This window comes from Mustela putorius, unplaced genomic scaffold (assembly GCF_011764305.1).
Source record: "Mustela putorius furo isolate JIRA1106 unplaced genomic scaffold, ASM1176430v1.1 tig00000870_pilon_pilon_pilon, whole genome shotgun sequence".
NCBI lineage: Eukaryota > Metazoa > Chordata > Mammalia > Carnivora > Mustelidae > Mustela > Mustela putorius.
Genome location: NW_025421503.1, coordinates 21,407 through 40,908, shown reverse-complemented (window position 1 = coordinate 40,908; position 19,502 = coordinate 21,407).

Sequence of the window (19,502 nt, the reverse complement as noted above, 5' to 3'; positions counted from 1 at the left end):
ATTGTTGTCTCAAAGGAGAGACAGATTTCTGTTGTTGTCTACTCTTCCATCTTCCATAACATCCATCCTTGTCCCTGTCTTATTTTTGTCTTGCTTTCTTACCTCAACTAAAGGAAGGCAATCCAAGAAGTTTATAGAGCTTCCTATATTTAGTCTTACGTTCTCCTATTCAAAATCAGCCCTTCTCTCACCTACATATTGCCACAAATATCACTTACATGATTATGATCTTGCTTTTTATTAAGCTTTTTCACATGTCTCATAGTTCTCCAATTACCTTTTTTCTGCATGTATTAAAACTTTCATTCCACAGGAAGAAACTGAGACTCAGATAATTTAATGGTTTGTTCAATATCACGTAACTAGTAAGAGTGTAAAGCAGGCTAGAGGGAATATCAGTTTTTGTTCCTCCAAGGGCTTGAAGGTGAAAAAGCATGCAAATTTGATCTATTATACCACAATCCATAGAGCTAGGATGGAGTGAGAAGTTGCAGATTTATTAAGTATCAACAGACATCCCTAGACACACTCTTTTTCCAAACCTCTTCTGGGTCTATCCATAGATTAATATCTTACCTATCTTATTTACTTACAAAATTTCTACCCACACTTTAAGACTCATATCATCTACTTCATGAAGTCTTTCTTAAATCCTAAGCAGGTTGCCCTCTTCTCTGTATTCCTCCCTGTGATTTTTATGAAATTCTTGCTTAGAGTATACCACATTTCATTATGATCATTTGTTCACGTGTGTCCCTGTACTAAAAAGTAAACTCCTTGAAAGGAGAGCTTACTTCTTACTCATCTTTTCTTTTTTGGTGTTTATTATTGTTTCTTGTACATAATTTATGGTGAATGAGTGATTTCTGTGCTTTAATTTCCTAATCTGTAAAATGGGAATAAAAATTATATGTACATCCTATGGCTATTGGGAGGAATAAATAAAATAGCATCTTGTGAAGTGTTTAGAACAATACCTAGAATATAGTTAGTGATTAATAAATGTTAGTCATTGTTATTATTATCAACATCACCATAATTATTAAATTCACATTAAATTATATTGGAAAAGTAAGGACAAGAACCCAGTTTTCAAAGTCGGATATGTATTCTAGTATTCTAGCCTTCTTGGCTGTCTCTAGGTGCCTGTGGCTGCTAAGTCTTCCCCATGACTACTCTTTTGTAGAGAAATTTTTAAATATGGCCCACATTAAGAAAATATATTTTAAACCACTACTACAAGATGCATATACACAAATCCACTATGTAATATACACAAGCATAGATATTTTTAAAAATTAAGATTTCACAAACTTGTATAATCTTAAAACATGCTGTACTATTTTCTATTATATTCTGTTTCATTAAGAAATGCCAGTCATACCTTCTTAAATTGACTTTATGACCCATTATCTTATGACTGTTTGCTTTTCCAAAACACTGTTCTTTTTCAAAAACTTCAATCTCTGTTGAACTCTGTTCAAGTATTTGTTGAATGAGTTTTTTGAATCAATGATTACTATGTTGGCAGGCACTTTTCAGCACTACTAACAGAATGAGGTACACAGGGAAGAACTGGAAAAGGAGTTCCTGGAGATTTACTAAAAGTAACAATCATTAGAATTATGATTGCAAATCAATGTAGTGGAACCAAATTTTAATACAAGATGAATTCAGTGTGCAAAATCTGGAAGTCATCAAAAACAGCTTTGTTAAATCTTGGGAATTAGGAAACAGAAATGTAGAGCATTAGAGGGATATTAAAATGTTAAACAGTTTTGGAAGAATTTAGAGTACCCCAGGATCACTGCCTAAAAGGCATCTTCACTTTTGGTGGCTGAATCACAAATGACTATTCATTTTCGATATTGTATTAACTACTTCTGTCATAGGAATGCTTTCCCTGTTTTATGCCATTTTCACCTCAATGAATTATCCCAGGGCCCAGCAACTTGGACCAAGTTTAAGTGTTTTGGTATTTAAAATAGAACAATAATAGTGACTGAGAGGTAAGGGCTTTTTTGCCGATTTGTTTTTAAAAATTTTGTTTTATGCATTTGGTTTATTGTATTCATGTTGAAAATATTTGTAACATTTCTAATGGGCAACACAGTTGGTTCAAATAAGTAATTGTCTGCAAGATATGACAGAGTTTTGTTGCATTGCTTTCCTTTGAAAATCAACATGTGGTTGCCTCTAACATAGATTAAATTACTTTTTAATACACTTAGAATATTGATTTTTTTCAAAGCAATGTGACATTCAACAAACTTCCAAGGGGATAAATTTATTTAAAAATAATAAATGATGGGACACCTGGGTGGCTCAATCGTTTAAGTGTTTGATTCTTGGGGTGCCTGGGAGCCTCAGTCGTTCAGCATCTGCCTTTGGTTCAGGTCATGGTCCAAGGGTCCTGGGATCGAGCCACGCATCAGATTCCCTGCCCAGTGGGAAGCCTGCTTCTTCTTTTCCCACTCCCCCTGCTTGTGTTCCCTTTCTCACTGTATCTCTCTCTATCAAATAAATAAATAAAATCTTTTAAAAACAAGAGTTTAACTCTTGATTTTAGTTTAGATCATGATCTCAGGGTCCATGTGTCAAGCTCAGTTTGGGCTCCAGGATCAGTGGGGAATCTGCTTCTCTCCTCCTTCTCACTCTGCCTCTCCCCTCATTCCTGCACATGATATCATTCTCTCTCTCAAATAAATAAATAAATCTTAAAATGCTTTAGAAAAAGATAGTAAATGAAAATAATCCATTAAGAATTTTGTGCGTGTGAAAATAGTCAGTTTCCAGAAGTTTCTCAATGTCTACTGTACCCTGGGGGAACTGCTTTAATAAACTCTTAGTATATGTATATTCTTAGTTCATTACTTATAATTTGTTGTTTTTAATAATTTCTAGTTATATATACTCTGCAACCCTTTTCCCTAGAAAATAAAGTAGCACCTCTCTTTCCAATAACTTTTTCAAAAGCAGTTTTTGTGTGTGAAACTGAAACTGGGCTTTTATGAAAGAAAGATAGTAAAGGAAGCAAAATTAATCATAATAATCATGATCAAATGAATTTTTTTCTGTGATTCATCAGGCCTCTGCATTTTTCTGTTAATTTTTCTTTGCTTATGAAAGTCCAAATCTAGGCCAATTTCCCTACATACTTCCAAGAGTAGAGACTGCAATGCCAGTTTCACACAAAATATTCAATATATTTTACTTTGTTTATTTTTAAAGATTTTATTTATTTATTTGACAGAAAGAGAGATCACAAGTAGAGAGAGAGGCAGGCAGAGAGAGAGAGAGAAGCAGGCTCCTCGCTGAGCAGAAAGCCTGACCTGGGGCTCGATCCCAAGACCCCGAGACTACCACCTGAGCCAAAGGCAGAGGCTTAACCCACTGAGACAATCAGGTGCCCCTTAAATATATTTTATGAATGACTGTATACTTTATAATTTTGAATAAGTCATGTACTTACATACACATTATTTGGGGAGAATTTTAGAGGATTTGACATATTTTTTTGATTTTTTTTTTAAATTTGAGTTTCTTTTAGGAAATAAAGAGCAATGAAATCATCCTTGCACCATCTATTTCTGAATAATCAACATATGCTTATGTTGACCAGAAAGAAGTATTTGTTTATTCAAGGTATTGTAAGTAAAATTTACTTTGTCCAGGAATCATCAAGCTATAGTCAGAAAGCTTCAGCTTTGCAAGTATAAATTTCAGTACTTTTCCCAGTACAGGGGGCTTTCCCATATGTCAGAGACAATATTTTAAGACTAGGAAAGCAGATGCTATTGCTGTTTTTATCTTTAATGTTTCATGAGCTTGTGAATTTTAGAATTTGGAAAAGTCTGTATGCTATAATTTTAGTAAAGAAATTTTTAAATCAAAGGGTTTTTGTAAATCAAAAACAGAGAAAGAGGTGAAACTGCATAAAATTGAGAAAGAGTGACTATAGAAAAAAATGCATAATTAATAGAAATAAAGAGTAGAGAAAGAATGGTAGAGGAAAAAAGGAAACTAAAATAAGAAGGGAGGAAAGAAGGAAGCAAAAAGAGAAGGAAGGAAAAGGAAAGATCAGGGCAAAGAAAGAAAGAGAGAGAAAAAAGAAAGAAAGAAAGAAAGAAAGAAAGAAAGAAAGAAAGAAAGAATCAGAAGGAAGAAAGAGGGAGAAGAAAGGAAGAAAGGAAAGAAAGAAAGAAGAAGTAAAGGGGAAGGAACCAAGGAAAGAAGGGAAAGAAAAAGAAACATGGTAAGAAAGCTATAAAGGAACGAGAAAACAAGTAATAGATAACTGTATTTTTCATTCCATTAAACTATGTGTCTGTTCTATTATATTGCCAAATAAAACCATGACTGTCTTTTCTCAAAAGGGAATTTGTTGAATTTATTTTTATACCAAATGAATGGTCTTTAAAATATTGGTCTTCATATTGTGTAGTATTTACTGTCATTTAAAAAAAATTCTCACGAACAATACAGTGGTGTAATAAATGTCTCTGCAGTAAAAAGTAAATAAATAAATTAATTAAATTAAATTAAAATAAAATAAAAATAATAATGCAGTATCTGGAACCGGACTCAGGTATCCAAAGACCTATAAATACTTTTCTCCCAAGAAAGCGCTGTGGCTGCAAAGAAACATGTTTCATGATTGTCATCTGGCACCAAAAGTGAGCTGTAAGGAAATTCTAAGACACATCGTGGGTTTAGGAGAATGTTGGGCTAGGGAAATATTGTATTTAATATAAATGCATGATGCAATAAAATTTTCTATCATCTTATAGTAATTTAAAATATTTCAGTTTATAAGAAAGTAAAAAAAACAAAAACATTAGATTTAAAAACCCAATGGCTAAATTTTTCTTATCTGTTTAAAAAGCTTGAAAATGAATTCACAATTTTCATACTCTTTTCCTTAAAAATAGCAAAAGAAAATATTTTTCAATTATATGTATGTGTGTGTATGGTTCTATTGCAAGGACCCTGTAGTGCCATCTCTTGCTCTTGCTTTATCTTACATTTTTGGTATTCTCTTTCTATTTCAAGAATCTGTGACTCAGCAATAAAAGTATTTTCTTCTATGAAAACCCCAAAAAATTCTTTATAAATCAATTTCTTTATAAATTTATAAATTTATGAATCAATTTATAAATTGATTAATCAAATTCTTTATAAATCAATCTTTATAAACCAATTATCTAGTTACAGACTCTTCAGGTGAGCAACCATGTCTTAATTATAGAACTGGCAAGGTTTTTTAAATATAATGTTAGCTTTCATATGAAAGATTAGCACTAATTCTATATTTTAATACATATGATATAAATCACTAATTAAATACTCCAGAATCAAGAAAGGAACAAGAGCTCTTAATTCAATATCTCAAGAGATATCAATGATTCAAGGCGGTAATAGAAGTCACTAAAATTATTGAGTCTTATTTTGTGTGTTTTGCATTATAAGAGCAAGGAGAACCACGAAAGAAGCTAAAAAGTAAAAAATAAATACGAGTAAAGGACAAAGCTAAGTTTTCAGCCTCCCTTTTCCTTCCAAATATAATATACATAACATCTAGGGTGGAAATTATTCTTTCTCCCTATAGATTAGCAATTTTACCATTTCACTAGTTATTCTCTTCACTGAAATAAATAGCTGAAATTATGTTTCAATTTCCATAAAAAATAAACGTTATTTAAAGAACAGATTTTTTTTATTGAATATATCAAAGGAAACATAAATACCAACTTCAAAGGAAAGCTATAAGTTTAGTAACACAGCACCAGGAAAAAGAAGAACAAAACTGTTGTTTTCTAACTATTGGCTAACTAGCACAACTAAGCTGAGTAAATATATAAACATTTATATTGGAAGTAAAAACTATTAACGAAAGTATTTTATTGTGAAGCCCAAACACAAATGTGGCTTTTTATGCTGTTCTAGGCAACTCAGTTTCTATCCTGAAGGATATCTTAACTGTTATGTGTTTTGGCAGATCTCCAGGGTCCCCTGGGAGAAATCAATATCTCTATTTACATATCAAAGCAAGTAAAGGATCAAACTCCAATAGAACTCTAAGAGGATGTGAAAATACTCTGATTCAAAGTCTCAACAATTTCCCTTCCAAAAACCAGACTACCTCCTTTGTCACAGGATGTTTAGCACCCAAATAATATACCACAGAAAGGCAACCAAGAGAAGCCTAAGAAAGAGTTAAAGATGCTATGCTAATGGTTTTTGAATTAGTTTAAATAACTGTTTTGAGTAAAGATATAGAGAAAGGAGAAGTCCAAGGATCTTGACCCATTTACAGAATTACACAGAGACGTGGCTAATTGCAGTTCTGCACTTCATGAGAAAGGATGAATGCCCCATAACCAAAAGGTACTTAACTTGAATTTTACTGACAATTGAAGAATAGCGTTTTTAATGACCATCTCTACTTTTGCATATTTGCTAGAATGCAGTTTTCATTTTTTTTAAATTTCTTAGCTTGCCATTTTCTGTGCAGACTGGGGTATACAGCATGGTACACAAAAACAAACGTTAAAATAGTGGGGTTCAAAAGTCAGCCTACTCTAAATGTTTTCTGGAGGCTCTCTTTCTCATATGGCACTGAATGTTCCCTGTGAATATATGAAAAATAGAAGCTAAAAATATAAATATAATTATTATAGTTTTTCAACAACAGTATTTAGAGCACTCATGGAAACTTGGTATCTTTTTTTTGGCTATTTGTTTAAAGGGTTTCCACAAGTGCTCAAATACCACCTTTCACAATCACATTGTGTCATTATTATTTAAACATTCTAAAACTGCATTTTTCCTTCATTGCATCTAATTAACCAGAAACAATATTTTTAAAAATTTCATCTTTAATTCAAAACCTCTTCTTCAATAAAATGACATTCATAATAATAATTATAATAATTGCTCATATTTATGAAGCACTTATACTTTCTCTTAAAATTCCTTCAAAGGAGGCAGAGAAAGACTAACAGGGTCACCCCAGACCAGACTGAGATAGAACTCTTGTTTTTCCTTCCAACAAATATCCTTTTCTCCTTCTCCTACTCCTCCTTGCTCTGTCTCTCTCTCTCCCTCCCTCCCCATAAACATTTATTGAATCCTGGATATAAATCAGGCATTGTATTTAAACACTTGCCATACATTGTCTCCTACAGTTTTATGTCCTTGTACCTCAGTGATTCAGTGATACAGCGGAATGTTAAGGGCCCTCTTTAGAAACTATCTTCAGTTTCTTATTTGTCTCTTACATTATTATTACAAACATTTCTTGAGTATAGAGGAATGAGTGCTAGGTACTTAAAATTCCTTCTAACATTTTTTTCCTTTCAACTTTAGATATATGAATTACACATTAATTATTAATATGTTTTGTTGTTGGTATGCTCCTAAATTTTGGTGACTTAACACCATGAAGCCTAGAGTATAATGCTAAGGTACCAAAACTTATCCTTGAAGTTGTTGAGAATGGTCACTGCATACTCTTTTAATGAATGTTTATTGAGGATCTATGATGTGCCAAGCACTGTGATATATAATGGCAATATAAGTGTGAAGCAGAAAAAATTCCTGATCTCAAAAGATCAGTTTTAGGTAAGAATACAAGAAAACTTATCAGCATAAATCAATGTTAAGTCTGATAATAAAGCAATAGCAGGGTGTTATGGGAAAGACAGGAAGAAGCACATAATTTTGTGTGCAGGCTGAGTCTGAAAAGGTTCAGAAGAGATGGGTTTGAAGGATGAAGGACTTTTTCAGGTGGGTAAAAAATAATAATAATAACAACAACTCTGTTTTGTTGAACCTCTATTAAGTCTCAGACACTAGACCAGGTATAATAATTATCTCCTTTATGACCACTTTTTCATGAAGTACAAAACTGCAATTAGCCATATCTCTGTGTAATTCTGTAGATGTCCCATTCTCCGTTCCCTATATCTTTACTCAAAACAGTTATTTAAACTAATTTTAAAAACATAAGCATATTATAATTAACTTTTTTTTAAAGATTTTATTTACTTATTTGACAGACAGAGATCACAAGTAGGCAGAGAGGCAGGGAGGAAAGCAGGCTCCCTTCTGAGCAGAGAGCCTGATATGGGGCTCAATCCCAGGACCCTGAGATCATGACCTGAGCCGAAGGCAGAGGCTTAACCCACTGAGCCACCCAGGCGCCCCTATTATTAACTTTTTTATGCTTATTTTGGTTGCCTTTCTGTGGGATATTACATTGTTATAAACATAAGGTAGCTGAGGTTCAGGAGATAAAAAGCTTCTCCAAGGTCACACATCAAGTAAGTAGCAGAGGCAGAATCCAAACCCTGTTTTATCTTACTTGAGCTACATCATGCTACCATATTCACCATTATTTTACAGTGCTTCAGATATGGTCTTGTGAAATGTTACTTTTGAACCCATGATTATCTGTTTTCCAAATTTTGCTTTTATTTATACTATGCTTTTTATTGTAAGTTTGCTCATTTAAAAAATCAACTTTTTTTTTCTTTTTGTATATATAAATTACATTTAACAAATGTAATGATTGTCCCCCTGCCTATCTCACAGGATTCTTGTGAGGGTCAAATGATACAAGAGTTTTAGAAAAGCATTTGAAAACATGGCAAATGGAAAAAGTGCAGGTTTTTCTTTATAATAGAAATTTTCTGTTCTAAAATTCTGCTTAGTGAAGTTTTGCTTTCACTCTGATTTCTTTGTGTCTGTTGATTTCATCTTTGTATGTGTTGAAGTTTCCATGTTTTGTTTCTTTGCAATTATATTTAATAGATTTATAGTTATTATTTTTGACTTGTCAAAAACATCTTGATCACCTGTGGGTAATATCAGCCTAGTTAATCATTTGTTAACTGGCCACCATTAGTTACTTTCATTCCCCAATCTTGTATAATTTGTAGATGTATGTGTGCATGAATCTGGATATAGCTCTATAATATATTACACCAGTATTAAAGTTGAATTTAACTAACCTAAACTTTATTTTAGGTCACAATACATGCATTGTGGTCTTTGACATTCCCTGAATTTTTTGATGTGTCTGCAACACACAGCGATTTCTTTCCATTTTTTTTTTTTTTTTGCTTGTGTTGAATGCCATTTTCCAATAAATTGTTATTTGGGGGGGGCACTTTTCAGTGAAATTCTCTAAGAGCTAAGCATGTGTTTTTTAGTTATTCATTTTTAGAAGTTCATATACTTCTATTGGTTTTTATTTTATTGTTTTTCTTCCATTGATTTTATATTGAAATGTTTATTTCCTCATTATTAACCAGTACCTTGTTCTTAGTCTCCCAATATCTTGATTCTAAGACATTTTGATCTACTTCATTTAACTCAAAAAAATAGTAAATAATTAGCAATATCTTTAATAGTGATGAACTTATCATATTGTATATTTTATGTAAACCTCAAAAAGTACCTAAGATCTATTAGCTCCAAATACCTGGGGGCTTAAAAAAAAATCTTCATTTTACTATGCATTTCTCTTTTCCTCTGCATTTCAATACTAGACCTTGAAATTTTAGAATTTCAGGGTATTGTAGTATTATCCTTTATTGATCCTGCCTGATAACAAAGATAATGACCATAATATACTCAGGGTAAGGATGAAGTGATCCATACATTCCTTATTATATATTAATTTTCATGAAGTTAATTATTTTTGACGTTCTCTAATATATTGGATGTAATTACTAATTTGTATAAAGAAACATTTTCTTTAGTCCAAAAACACTACTCTGATTTAGTATTTCTATAGTGTTTCCTAAATTAAGATTTTTTTTTCAAATTAAAAAGGGATTTAAATGTGGAATATGAGGGGCGCCTGGGTGGCTCAGTGGGTTAAGCCGCTGCCTTCTGCTCAGGTCATGATCTCAGGGTCCTGGGATCGAGTCCCACATCGGGCTCTCTGCTCAGCAGGGAGCCTGAGTCCTCCTCTCTCTCTCTGCCTGCCTCTCTGACTACTTGTAATCTCTCTCTGTCAAATAAATAAATAAAATCTTTAAAAAAAAATAAAAAAAAATAAATGTGGAATATGAATTGTTACCCTCTTTCTCCATGGATGTTTTCAGTTAGATAACATCAAAATCTGTTTTAGTAATAAATTATAGGTTAGAGAAATCAAAGTGAAAGGATAGAACACTTTAATAGTCTGTGTACAGTTAGGTGTATAAAGACCCAAAGAAAACAGAACCACAAATTTGAAAGAATATATGCACCCTTATGTTTATTGCAGCATTAGTTATAACAGCCAAATTATGGAAGCAGCCCAAGTGTCCATCGATAGATGAATGGATAAAGAAGATGGGGTGTGTATGTATATATTAATTTAAAATGTGCCATATTTTCTAGAAGTATATAAAAAGAAACTTCAGGCAAGCCAATGAAATAACTGAATAAAATGGAAATTATTTGTTACCTTTGTGGATTCAAAGTATGCCTTCCTGGGTTATGGGTGATTGGTGAGGTCAATTTCGTTCTGCTTTCAAGATCAGGGCTTATATTTCTTAAAGTCCTGAAAGCTCAAATAATTGATTTGAGAGTAGCTTCTTGTCTCTTGGAGTTTATAATAAGCATTAAATGGAGGAAAGAAGAAATGCTTCAAATCCTCATTTCCCAAGATTGGGAAAACAGATAAATTAGGTAATTAGATACTCTCCCTCGTGTGTGTGTGTGTTTAGCCAGATGTGTGTGTGTGTCTGTGTGTGTGTGTGTATAAACACACATTTTTCAATACCATATATTTTATATATATATGCACATAAATATTTTATATATAATAATAACATATACACATACATCATTATATATACTATATATAATATGTATATATTGTATAGATTAATATATACACATGTATGTGTATATATATAGTCTGTAGTGTGTGTATATATACACACACACATAAATACAATGGAATATTACTTAGCCATAGTAAAAGAATGGAATCCTGCTATTTATGACAACATGGATGGACCTAGAAAGTATAACGTTAAGAAAACATAAGTCAAAGAAAAACCAATGCCATATGATTTTTCACTCATATATGTAATTTAAGATATAAAACAAATGAAGAATGGAAAAAAAAGAGAGAGAAACTGAATAAACAGTTTCTCCTCTGTTAGTTTCAGGTGTACAATATACTGATTCAACAATTCTGTACATGAACCAGTGCTTTCCACAAGAGCACTCCTTAATCCCTATCATCATTCCTTAACCCATCCCCCACACCCCCCCTTCTGGTAACCATCACTTTGTTCTCTATAGTAATTAATAGAACACTGTATATTAATTATGCTGAGAGAAAGAAAGAGAGAAAAGAGTGAAGGAAGGAAGAAGGGAGAGAGAGGAAGAGGAGTGGAGGGAGAAAGGAAGATTTTGACATATAAGGTTCTCCTTTCTCACCCTGAGATTTTAAAGTAAAGATGAGAATATTTAAAAAAGGGGGGGATGTATTCTTCTTTGTGGAATACAAAAATAATAAAAAGGGAAGAACAACTCTATCAAGTCTTTTATAAGTGATCCAACATTGCCTTTCACCACATCCTGGCAGTTTTCTCTACATTAATTAATCCCAAATACAGTTAAGGGAATATGACACAATAATTTGTATTTTACCTTCATGGTGGATTCTTATATTGTGAGAACTTATCCCGGCACCATTTGCTATAGATCTGAATTTACTAAGTTATGTCTACATTAGAGATGCCCAAAAGGAGCTTACTTATTAAAACATCTGAAATGTTTCATCATAGGATAGTCTAGCTTACAAACATGCAAAGAGCCTGTGGATCACTTTTGAAGAAAGGTACAGCAGATGGTCTGCTATCTGGTATTATGCACTCCTAGGAAATTTTGGATAGATCACTTCTACTGTAACTGAAGAATTATATAGATTAATATATAGTAGAAAGGGGAAGTTAACTTTGTTATTTAAAATTTAACATGAACAGGAAATGCCAATGATAATCAGGCCTTTGATTTGTATATACCCACATAGCATTTCCCTAAATTTCCAGGAGAAAATAAAGAGAAGACAAAGGATCTGTGAAGAGATTTTTTTTTCTTTCTTGTGGTTCACCTTCACCACATAGTATATTGTCATATATTTCCCCCTTATTTTAAATTTAAATTTTTATGCAGAAACATGTATTCTAAGCTTTCCAGTGTCAACACTTCTTTCTAACATCTGGATAAGTAAATGGTAAAATAGTCACTGGCAATTAAAAATTAGACTTTGCATCCATATTATTGCTGAGAGGAGATTGAAAAGTTATCACAAAATAAGACCCTTTATTATGTTGAGGTATGTTCCCTTTAAACTCACTTTGCTAAAAGTTTTTATCATGAACAGATGTTGAATGGTGTCAAAGTTTTTTTCTACATCTATTGAGATGATCATATGATTTTGTTATCTGCTAAAACATTAGACTGTATAAAAACCTGAACAATTAAACATTCTTTACATCTGACAACATGAGATTTATTCCATATCTATTTAGCACAAATTTAATAAGGGAACACCACAGGCATGGTCCTGATCAATGGTCCCCTGTGCTGTAGGACAGAAATAAGCATATAATATGAACCTTGTCTTTGAGCTACTTACACCATATGTGAAAAGACAAGATAAATATACATTAATAAGTACTGAACAATTCATGAATCAGTATAAGCCAATACCACAAGGCATGAGGTGATATTAAAAAACAAAGTCAAGGCTTAAATTATTGGTGTAATGGGTATCAAAAAGAACAGAGATGTGAGAACAGTAATGTGAGCTAAAGTAATCAGGGAAAGCATCCTAGAAGAGGTGAGACTTCAACTGAACCATGATGTGTTTCTAGATGGTAAGGAATTGTGTAGATAACATTAAGGAGTGGCGATTATTATGTGTTTGAAAAAAAATAGTAGATTTTTTTTGAAATATTTTATGTATTTATTTGACAGAGACCACAAGTAAGCAGAGAAGCAGGCAGGGGGTGGGGAGCAGACTCCCTGCTGAGCACGGAGCCCGATGCAGGGCTCAATCCCAGGACTCTGAGATCACAACCCGAGCCGAAGACAGCGCCTTCAACCCACTGAGCCATGCAGGAGTCCCCCAAATAGTAAAGTTTTAAAAGATGTAATTATTGGTTGCAGGATCATTTTTTGGAAAGAAGTATTAACAAAGACCAATAAGCTAGCATCTATAGACCTCTGGGTTAAGTCAAATGTTACACTGGCTTGACCAGGGATTGGTCCTATTGTTCTAATTCCTGTATTCTCAAATTACTTTGCTGGGACAATTTCATTATTTCCTACTCTGAAATCATCATAAGTCAATCACTTACCATTTGGCGTATTTTACAAATAAACAAAAGCATTACAGCTGAGCATATATAATATGGCACAGAGGACTTTCATCTTATGTTTGTGAACTAGCTAGCCCTATTTATTTAGAAGTATTACCCACAGATGTTTCACAGAAGGAGAAGGGAAAGAGAAAGAAATCCACCCACTGAGAATATATTTAATTATTCTTACCAAGGCATCTGTGTGAATGATGCAAGCTGTTCAAAAATATTAATTTTAAATGTGGCATTTTCTCTACAAGAATATGAAAAGAAATTTACAGGCAAGCCAATGAACTAATTTGATATATTGGAAGTTATTTGTCACCTTTGTGGATTCAAAGTATGCCTGCCTGGTTTATGGGTGGTTGGTGAGGTCAATTTTGTACTGCTTTCAAGGTCAGGGATGAAGTTTCTTCTCTGATATTATGGAGTGGAAGGGGCTTATATTTCCAAAAGTCTTGAAAGCTCAAATAATTGATCTGAGGGTAACTTTTTGTCTCTTGGAGTTTATAATAAACATTAAATGGAGGAAAGAAGAAATGCTTCAAATCCTCATTTCCCAAGATTGGGAAAACAGGTTAGTTAGATATTCTTGCTCTGTGCTCACTGCCTAGCTTCCCCTCTAGCAGAGAAAGGTAGAGTTTCTGATTTTTCCCAGGTGGATTTTGTAAAGTTTTTCCGACGAAATAAACACAACACCAGGCAAAGTGGGTGTAAGGCAAGGTTTATTAAAGGTTCTCTCCAGTAAAGTTTCAGGGCCCAGGTGAAGGGGAGTCAAGAAAGATGCACCGGGAGGAGGTGGGCACCCTTGGGTGAGGTTCCGCAACTCTGGAAAGCAGAGTGGGGGAAGTCGCGCCCAAGGCAGGGAGGAGGGGGCTTTTAAGGGGTCTTGGGGAAAGCTCAGGGGTCTTTTGGCAAGTTTCCCTTATTCGAATATCCCGCCTCTCGTTGGGATCCCATTGGTCCACAGGAGCCCGGGGCGGGGGTCTCAGGTTCCTGCTTGGGCCTTTGTTCTCCTGTCTGATCTCAGATCTTGTGGCGAGAACTTTCGCCATCTTTAGTAGCCCTTCCTGCCAGCCCAACAGATTTAGTTTTAATGCCAGCTGGTTTGGAATGCCCCTGACATATCCCAGGCTAGCAAAAAGGAAGGAGTTTGCCTCCTAAGGAAGATAAGCCAGAGTCAACGGTGCAAGAGGGTTGTTCACTCAAAAAAAAAAAAAAAAAAAAAAAAATACCTTTACTGTTGCTGGAAAGTGAATAGGAAACATGTGGAGAAAAAAAAAAAAAAAACATGCTTTTTGGTCTTCCAAAAATTGCCTTGGCTTTTGTTTTGTAACTCTTTAAATTTTAGATCATAACCTTCTAAATTTTTGTTCCATCACAGTGGTTAAATAATCATTAATAATAGAGTAAAATAAACCCTTCTTAATTTAAGTGACCTTGAAAGGGAGAAAAAATGTATTGACCATTTACTCTATACTAGATTTATTCTAGATAGTTTAACTTATATTATCTCACCGAATCCTTAAGACTTCCATGGGGTTCATTTCTGGTTTTCATTAGCATTTAACCACAGAACACCAATAAATAACCAATTAAATTTAATTATGCTAGCACATTATGAAAACTATTATCTATTTTTACAAAGTGGAATCACCCAGAAACACTACTTTTTTTCACTTTTCCAGAATTTCAGAAAATGCAAAAGTGAGCTGTTTTCCAGAAAACTAAACTTTATTGGAATTTTCCCAGGATACACAGGTGATGTCATCATTGTTAGCCTACATGATTTAGAGATGACCATTGTTTCAGATCAGGTTTATGGATAGGGTATTAAGAAAAGTATGTATGTATGTATGTATGTATGTGTGTGTGTATTTACCAACAGTGATGTTAAAGCTTTTTGTTGTTATAAAACACTCTCACTCCTCAAACTCAACACACACAAAACAGACAATCATATCAAAAAATGGGCAGAAGATATGGACAAACACTTCTCCAATAAAGACATACAAATGCCTATCAGACACATGAAAAAATGTTAATCATCACTAGCCATCAGGGAGATTCAAATTAAAACTACATTGAGATATCACCTTACACCATAGAATGGCCAAAATTAGCAAGACAGGAAACAACATGTGTTGGAGAGGATGTGGATAAAGGAGAACCCTATTACATTTTTGGTGGGAATGCAAGTTGGTGCAGCCTCTTTGGAGAACAGTGTGGAGATTCCACAAGAAATTAAAAATAGAACTCCCCTATGACCCTGCCATTGCACTCCTGGGTATTTACCCCAAAGATACAGATGTAGTGAAAAGAAGGGCCATCTGTACCCCAATGTTTATAGCAGCAATGGCCATGGTCGCCAAACTATGGAAAGAACCAAGATGCCCTTCAAAGGATGAATGGATAAGGAAGATGTGGTCCATATACACTATGGAGTATTATGCATCCATCAGAAAGGATGAATACCCAACTTTTGTAGCAACATGGATGGGACTGGAAGAGATTATGCTGAGTGATAAAGGTCAAACAGAGAGAGTCAATTATCATATCGTTTCACTTATTTGTGGAGCATAACAAATAGCATGGAGGACATGGGGAGTTAGAGAGATGAAGGGAGTTGGGGGAAATTGGAAGGGGAGGTGAACCGTGAGAGTCTATGGACTCTGAAAAACAATCTGAAGTTTTTAAAGGGGCGGGGGGCATTGGGAGGTCAGGGTACCAGGTGGTGGGTGTTACGGAGGGCATGGATTGCATGGAGCACAGGGTGTGCTGCAAAAATAATGAATACTGTTATGCTGAAAATAAAAAATAAATTAAGAAAAGAGACAGAGAGAGAGAGAGAGGAATAGAGAGAGAGAGAATGAGAAACTCTATAAAGAGGGGTTAAAAATAATTTAAAAAAATAAATTACTCTCAAGTATAAAGAACATTGAATCCCATTTGCAACTTCAATCTGAGGAGATGTTTTGGCATCTTTTGTTTCTAGACTCAGATCAGAACTTTTTGACTACCACAGAAGAGAGATTGTATTCTCTGAGTATAGAAGTTAATCATATAAATAATACTTTAATAGTGTAACATATTATATAAAGTTATTATTAATGTAATATACATATATTTATTTATATATTTACATATATGCACTTACATTCTAATCCAAACCCCTAGTCCTCTGCAAGTGTCATGTAAGCAGTTATCTGAATTTAATTTCATTAATGCAGAAACTGAATGGTGTAAGTTTTAGGTTGAAGTTGTAAAATTCTTCCTTTTGTATTTGTGTTCTTATTCAAATCAGTCAACACAGAAAATTCAGAAAATCTATGGGTTTTCCTCCTTTTTCTTTACTTCTCTGGTGCTTGTCTAATGTAAAGAATTAAAATATACAATGAATTATGTATCCAAGATAGAGCTTGTGAGAATTTTTACCAGCCTCAGCTATGCGAGGAAAGTTTTGCTTAATATTACTTTTCTGAACTACTACAACGCACTTATATGACCTGAACATCACTGAAACTCAGTGACTTTCTTGTTCCTTTGCATGAAACAATTTTTTGAGCAGTATATACATTGATTTTATGTTGTTTTTTTTTAAACAAGCGAATGATGGGAAAATATGGATGAATCAATGATAAAATGGTCATAATGCACACATATACATGTCAGTAGCCTATGAACACTGACTTCCTTAAGACACATAGTCAGATGCAATAAATTTGTCTCAGGAACAGCTGATTTTGTATTTGGCTTATTGAATGATGTTTTCCATCATAGCATCCAGAGACTGGAAATATCTAAAAGCAAGAGTGAAGCTTAGTCAGATTAATTGCAGTGTATACTCCACATTACAGAAACCCTCTTTGTACCTGGTATGATGCTACTCCCATAATCCTTTTTTTTTTTTTTTTTTTAAGTAGGCTCCATACCCAGCACGGAACCAATGCAGGACTTGAAATCACAACCTTGAGATCAAGACCTGAGTTGAGATCAAGGAACACTGGGTGTGGTGCATAAACAATAAATTTTGGAACACTGAAAAAAATAAAATAAAATTTATTAAAAAAAGAGTTCAACACTCAACTGACTGAGCCACCCAGGTGCCCCCCATAATCATTTTGGAAGATGATGCTAGAGAAATCTTCAGCTATTTTTCTCATAAACATTAATTCTGTTTTCACAATCTTAAAGTAATTTGGTTGTCATTATATGCCAAATATGTTAATAATTTTTGCCTCATTTAATACTCTAAAAATGTTCCAAAACATTATAGTAGACATTTAAGACTACATATCCAACAAAAATCCAGGCTTCCCCTTCCATCTCTCTAACAGAACCCTAATTTTTGTTTAGGTGTCTTTTTTCTCATTGAGCTTTTATATTTATTTATTTATTTTTGAGCTTTTATATTTAAAGGAAGTCAGTGTTTTTCTTAATCCAGGGGATGTAGGACAATGTCTAGGCAAGATTAGTGATGTAATTGTTCTGGTCCATAATTAGTCTAGTTACAGGCATATGATGAACTTCTGATCAGTAACAGCTAAGACAGTCCATTTGGGAGCATTCTGGAAAACATTCCTTGGCAATCAAATAAAAAGAAAACAGACAAATGCAAGAAATGGGATTGTATTCTTGTTCTTATGGCTATTTCCATGTCAGTACCAGATTCCTGAAGTGCTACAACTCTCTTGCTCTCATAAGGAGACCTAAACTTAAATGCTTAAAATGGCAGAGTAAAACTTTAGCAAGAACCTTGGTATTTCATGGAGTCACCAAGCCATTGAATGAACTAATCCTAGAACCAGCCTATCTCTGGATTTTCTGTTATGTCCTATAATATATATCATACTATCAACAAGCTATTAGAGCCAGTGTTCTCTATTATTCTCAAGCAAAAATAGTCTAAACTCGAAGGTACTTATTAACTTTATTGTTTTAGATGAATAATCAGGTTCACAGAAGCTAGTTGATTTGCCTGATGTGTAGAAGTAAAATTGGGAAAGCATAGATTACCATATAAATTTGGATAAATATATTTTCTACTATATGAACTGTGACACACAGATTCCTATGTTATACTGTCACATTCATATATTGTTAAGTGCATGGCTCCTGTTATTCTTCTAATTTAATATTTAAGTAATAATGTATGGAGAAAATACCACCCAAATTTGTCAGCCAGTATTGTCTCTATTGTCATTTCCAGCTCTGACTAGCTAAGATATTTATTTGATCAAAGTCTAAATTTTATGAACATTATACTGTACTTCTAACAGCAAATTGGTTATTTCTACCCTGATATCAGAGTCATCTCTTCTTCAAAATGTTCAATAAAAACATCACTTTCTTTACCCAAAACTTGCTCTATCTTCTGTATCTTGATTAATGAGAACATAATTTATCCAGGAACTTAAACCAAGTATCTGGAAATCATTTCCAATGTGCTTTTCACTCCTAATGTCTGAGTCATAAGATTTTGGCATTTTTATCCTGTAAATACCTTTTTTTCACTTTGGCACATTTGTACTATACTTAGACATTGGGATCTATGCTACAGAGCCTCATACATATTCAAAACACGAAAATAAATCTATTAAAGAATACATGAATATTTCTAGCACTCAAGATCCAGTGCTCAGCTCTGGCATAAAGTAACTAATAACCAAAAATCTACTCTTAGAGCTAGCATTATTGAGACCCCAGGGAAATTCTCCTTCACATCCCATACACTATATCCTTGAACCAAATGATGACTGTATTCAAATAACGTAAAGGTTTATGGATTATACTAGTGTTGGAGATGGACACCACTTTGGAGTGTGTGGAGAATTTAGGCAGCAAAAGTACAAACATAAGTGAAATGGTAAATTAACTTGTCACATCCTTTCTCTCAAATATTATCAATGGCATAGATTCTTTTACAACAAAGAATCATTTCTTAGTGGTGCTAAACATGCATTTTTCTTGTTTCCCTTCATGTTCCAATCCATTATTGTAGAGGTACTCATGATCCCCACAGTATGCACATATGTCATCTTAGGAATATTTTGTACTGTTGAATAATTCACATTATTCATATATATATATATATATATATATATATATATATAGCTATGTGAA